At 36.2% G+C, this 6,082-nt stretch overlaps 1 protein-coding gene across 2 annotated transcripts in view; it reads right to left on the minus strand.

Moving 5' to 3' along the window:
• LOC308643867 (protein FAM221A) overlaps nt 1-6,082 on the minus strand; it is a 330,925-nt gene that overhangs the window by 104,710 nt on the left and 220,133 nt on the right. The gene's annotated exons all lie outside the window — the stretch shown is intronic.

A 6,082-nucleotide genomic window follows, 5' to 3' on the forward strand; every position in this document is an offset into this window, starting at 1 on the left:
CCTTGTGATGGTCTCCAGCATACCACAGCTGGATGAGTTGACCCTGTCTGGGAGCCTGGGCAATTCATTCACAGTGACAGGAGGAAAATGTCAGTAGTTTAGGATAGAGTAACTGGTGTGTGAGTTGATGGGGTAGTGGAAGTGTATGGAAATTCTATTCTGTTTTCCTAGTGAAACAGGAAGCAAGGTCAGCAGCTGAGAATAAGTTTAAGGAAAGGAAAGTTTGAAATTTAAAGGAAAAGGAGGAGTAAAATAGTTAATGAAAAGCAAGTAAATAAATTAGACAAATATATTGTTGAGCAACATTAAGGGCCCACTTGAGAGTTATGAACATAAACACAGAACACATTTACCATAATTGAATGGTTTTCTCTTCCTGCCACATTTAGCTGCATGAATACAGGTACTGTGTACATGAAAATTTAATTTCACCAGGGACAGGGAAAAATTCTAAGGGTCAGTAAATTGAGAGTCCTAAAATCAGATCAAAGGTTTGTTGAAATCACAATTCTAGAGGAAATGGGCTAAAAACAGAATAAATCAGAACTACACACAAGGAAGTGGTGGTCAGAAAGTGAATGCTTGAATTGAGATATCAGTAGGGTTGCAATTCATGGTGATGATAAGGAAGAGAGTGACACAGGAAGGGTGGAGAGTCATATTCCTTTAAGAAGAGGAGTACAGTACTAAGAGTCCAAGATGTTGGAAGGGTCATCTGCCTGGATCATGAAATCGCCAGGATCTAACGCAGTCCTAATGTGGGAGAGAATCAGAGTTGAAAGAGGAGGTAAAAATCTCTTCTTGACAACAGGGAGAAGTAGTGAGAAGTAACATCTAAGGATGTGAAATTAAAAGCCAAGCTGTTTTATTGTTTCAGAAGTTAGGGAAGCAGCAATAAAAAGGAAGGAAGTCCTCTACCCTACCCCCAGACCCAGTGGTACCAAAAAAAAAAAGAAAAAAGAAAGAAACCCAGACATTTGTGAATGCTACAGGGGAAGCAGTGCTTTCAGGGCAGTCAGGGTTTTTCAACTCAATGTCATAGATATTTGCATTCTGATAATTCTTTGATGATGTGGAGGGCTGCCCTATTGCTGGATACTTATCAACATCACTGCCAGTAACACCACCTCCATTGTGACAATTAAAAATACATCCAAGAGGCTGGAGATATAGTTCAGTTGGTAGAGTGCTTGCCTCAAATGAACAAGGGTCAATCCTCAGCACCACTAAAAAAAAAAAAAAAAAAAAAAAATACCTCCAAGGCTGGCTCAGTGGTGCACTCCTGTAATCCTAGAGACTCAGGAGGCTGAGGCAGGAGGATGGAAAGTTTGAGGCCAGCCTAGCAATTTAGCAAAACCCTGTCTCAAAAAACAAAACAAAACAAAACAAAACAAAAAAAAAGAAGAAGAAGAAGAAGAAGAAGAAGGTGGGGATATAGTTAAGTTGTAGAGTACCTTAGTTTCGATCCCCAGAACAGGAAAAATAAAAAATAAGACCTCTAGATATTGCCAAGTATCCTCTAAGGAAAGGGACAAAAATCACCTTTGGTTGAGAACCTATGGACTAGAGCAAGAAGGTGAAAGAAGTATTCAAGAAGGAATTTAGCAAGCTATACACAGTGATACAGGCCTGTAATCCCACTAACCTAGAAGGTTGAGACAAGAGGATTGCAAGTTCTAGGCCAGCTTCAGCAACTTAGTGAGATCCTCTCTCAAAATAAAAAACAAAAAGGGCTGGGAAGCTGGGCATGGAGGCATGTAATCCCAGAAGCTTGGGAGACTGAGGCAGGAGGATCTCAAGTTCAAAGCTAGCCTCAGCAAAAGCGAGGCACTAAGCAATTCAGTGAGACCCCGTCTCTAAATAAAATACAAAGTAGGTCTGGGGATGTGGGTCAGTGGTCAAGTGCTCCTGTGTTCAATCCCTGGTACAAAAAAAAAAAGGATTAAAAGTATAGTAAATAAATAAACCAGTAACATAATTTTTTTATTATCAAGTATTTGGTTCTGTACATAATTATATGTGCTGTACTTTCATATGACTGGCAGCAGAGAAGGTTTATTTACCAGCATCACAACAAACCAGTGAATAATGCATTGGACATGATATTACAACTGCTACAATGTCACCAGGCACAGGAATTTTTCACTTCCATTATAAACTGAGAGGACCACTGTCATATATGGGCTTTGTTACTGAAATAAAATGTAGTTATGTAGCACATTACTTTATATTTTACATGTTGTACACCATTACTACTAGATAATCTCAGAACATTTCCATCACCCCCAAAAAACCCCTGTGCATACTGGCTGTTAGTCTCACTCCTGTCCCCACACTTATCCACTGAAAATTCTTATCTATTTTCTTTATCTATGGATTTGAAATTTCACATAATAGGATGCAGCTTTTTGCATCTGGCTTCTTTCACTTAGCAAGTTTTCAAAGTTTATTCATATTGTATACCATGCAACAATATCTCTTCCTCTTCCTCCTCCTCCTCCTTTTTTACTGGGATTGAACCTATGAATGCTCTACAACTGAACTACATCCCCAGCTCTTTTTTTTTTTTTTTTAAAAAAAACAGGGTCTCACTAAGTTTCCCAGGCTAGCCTTGAACCCCTGCCTCTCAGCCTCCCGAGTAACCAAAATTATAGGCATGTAACACAGCGCCCAGTAATTTGATTCTTTTCTATGACTAAATAATATACCATGGGCTGGGGGTATGGCTCATTGGTAGAGCACTTGCCTAGCATGCGTGAGGCCCTGGGTTCGATCCTCAGCACCACATAAAAATAAATAAATAAAATAAAGATATTGTGTCCAACTACTTCTAAAAAGTAAATATTTTAAAATAAATAATATTTTTAGTTCATTCATCAGCTGATGGACATTTGAGTTGTTTCCACTTTCTGGCTATTATAAGCAATGCTGCTACAAACATTCATGTAAAAGTTTTTGTGTCGACATATGTTCTCAATTTTCTTCACTATAAACCTAGGAGCAGAATTGCTAGGTCAGATGATAATTTTGGTTTTGATTTTTTAAGGAACTGCCAAACTGTACCAGTTTACATTCCCACCAACAGTAAACCAGAGGTCCAATTTCTCCACATCCCTATCAACATTTGTTATTTTCTGTTTTAAAAAAAATTATTATTATAGCCATCCTGGCACATTTGAAGTACAATTTCATTGTGCTATTGATTCTCATGTCATTATGTTGAGCATCTTTCTATATATTTATTGATAATCTCCTTTATTCTCACTCAGTAATTCCAAAACTCCCCAGTGGTTGCATGAAACCAGAAATGGCACTACATGAAACATATATATTTTTTTCCTGTACATACATATCTATGATAATGTTTTTAAATTAAGCACAGTAAGAGATTAACAATAACAGGAAAATTATATCAATATATTGTGATAAATTTTTTTTATTTTTAAAATGATGTAAGACAAAGGGATGGGGCGCAGAGCGCTTGCGTAGCATGTGTGAGGCATTGGGTTCGATTCTCAGCACCACATTAAAAAAAGTAAACAAATAAAATAAAGCATTCTGTCCATCTACAGAATAACTTTTTAAAATAATTTTATATTTTAAATTTATAACATAATTTATAATTTATAACTTATAATTTATATTTATAATAAATATTATTATATTTATAACTTTTTAAAATAATTATGAAATTATTTCAAAATAAAAAATAGAACTTTGTTCAAGTAATTATTGTACTTCAAAGTGCTATATCTTAAATGTTAGACATTTATTGTAAAGCAGTGACAATTTTTTACCATTTTTCTCTGAATCAGTACCAGTTTAGTATGACACAATAAAAACAATTTCTTGATGCTTTAAAAAAAACTTATAAAAACTTTCAAACATGCAAAAATAAAATAATGAACCCCTTGTACTCACTACCCAATTTTAACAATTATCCTCCCCATATTTGTGGTGTTTATTTATTTTCTGGTCTTTTTCCCCCCTCTGGAAGCAAATCTCAGATAAGCAATTTCATGATTAAAAGTTTTTCTTTAAATGAATTAATCATTTTAATACCTAATAAAATTAACAATTCCTAAATATCATTGAATTCCCAGTTCTTTAAATTTTGGTCATTGTCTCAAAGTTGGTTTGTTTGAATCAAGATCATATGGTACATATTCAATTATGTATCTTACAACAGTCCATAAGAGTCCATGGTACTCCCCCTCTGGTTTTATTCTGTTGGACAAATTAGGTTATCTGTCTTGTGAAAGCTGATTCCTTCTTTTTGGTGTCTGGGGTTTTTTAAAAATTTTGTTTCATGGTGCTTAGGATTGAACACAGGGCCTCATGCATTGCTAGGCAAACACTGTACCACTGAGGTACATCCCTAGCCCTGGTGTTTGTTTCTTTTAACTTATTTTTCAAGTCCCTATATTTCCTGTAAACTGTTGGCGAGATCTAAGACTTTCTTAGCTTTGATATCAAGAATACTTAATAGGAACACTTGTAATCCCAGTTACTCTGTAGACTGAGTCAGGAAAATCTCAAGGTGGAGGCAAGCTTGGGCAACTTGAGAAGAAAGTGTCTCAAGAAAAACAGTGGGGGTGGGTGGATACTGGGGATGTAGCTCAGTGTTAGAGCCTCCCTGAGTTCCACCTGCCATAAAAACAAACCAACCAACCCTTCATAGGAGGCCCTGTAGTAGATGTAGTAGAAAATACATCATATCATGAGATATTTCATAACTGGTCGTCTTATCTCTCCCCTCCCCCCCAACCCCACACTACAGGAGATTGAACCCAAGAGGTTCTACCTCTGACCTCTAAGAGCTGCATTCCCAGCCTTTTTAATTTTATTTTGAGCCAGGTTAACTTTGAACTTGTCATCCTCCTGCCTCAGCCTCCTGACTGGCTGGGACTACAGTTGCACCATCACATCTAAATGATGATCTCACTTTTAATGGTGCTAAGATTGATCAGAGATTTAAAAGGATCAGCTTAATTCCCTTATAATAAAGTTCACCATCTTTCTTTTTAAGTAGACGTCATATATATGTATCAACAACAGACACAGTCAAATGTTGACATCCTGTCCAGGGGTAGAAATCTTCACAATAATGTTCCATTATCCTAACATAGAACTATAGTTGAAGGTCCAGGTCAGCCCTGTTATTGCAAAGCATTATGGGGGAAAAAGGGAGTTTTTAAAAGAGGAAACTAATGTTTTTAAATTGCATTACACAAGTAAAGCTCAAAATCATTTCATAAATTATGACTGGGAGCTAAGTGCATAGTTTGGGAGGTCTTGATTATGAAGCTTTAAAGAAATATCTAGGGGGCTAGGTTTGTAGCTCAGTGGTAGAGCACTTGACTAGCACATGTGAGGCACTGGGTTCGATACTCAGCACCACATAAAAATAAATAAATAAAATAAAGGTATCGTGTCCCTCTACAACTAAAAATATTTTGAAAAAGAAAGAAAGAAATATCTAAGTTGCAAGAGACTATTTGAGAGCTGGGGGTGTAGTTGAGTGTCAGAGTGCTTGCCTAGCAATTGCAAGGCTCTGGGTTTTATCCCAGGCTAGCAAAAATAAATAAGTAAATAAATAAATAAGGTAAATCAGGAACTAAGCATTATAACAAATAAAATTGATTAGGAGGGACTGGAGGAAGGAAAAATGAGACAAGAAACTGTGACTGATAACCCCATTAGTGCATATATTACTTCGACAGCATTACAAAGGGCAAATGACGAAGAAAAGTAATAGCTGGAAACATCCAAAAATAAAACCTATTAATTAGATACATTATCTACATATATATAAAATTAACAATTCCTAAATATCATTGAATTCCAAGTTCTTTAAATTTTGGTCATTGTCTCAAAGTTGGTTTATTTGAATCAAGATCATATGGTACATATTTAATATACATAACATTTTTTTCCATTTTTTTCTATTCTCTTATATCAGTATCCACGTGGACAACATTCAAAGGAACTGAGGTCAATAAAAGCTGATGACTGAAAGTCTTCAAAGGGGTGGAGGCGTTAGAGCCAAGGCTGGAGTTTGGAGGTCAACGCTGGGGAGGCG

Source organism: Spermophilus citellus (genome assembly GCF_964194105.1).
Source record: "Spermophilus citellus genome assembly, chromosome: 3".
In the NCBI taxonomy this organism is placed as follows: domain Eukaryota; kingdom Metazoa; phylum Chordata; class Mammalia; order Rodentia; family Sciuridae; genus Spermophilus; species Spermophilus citellus.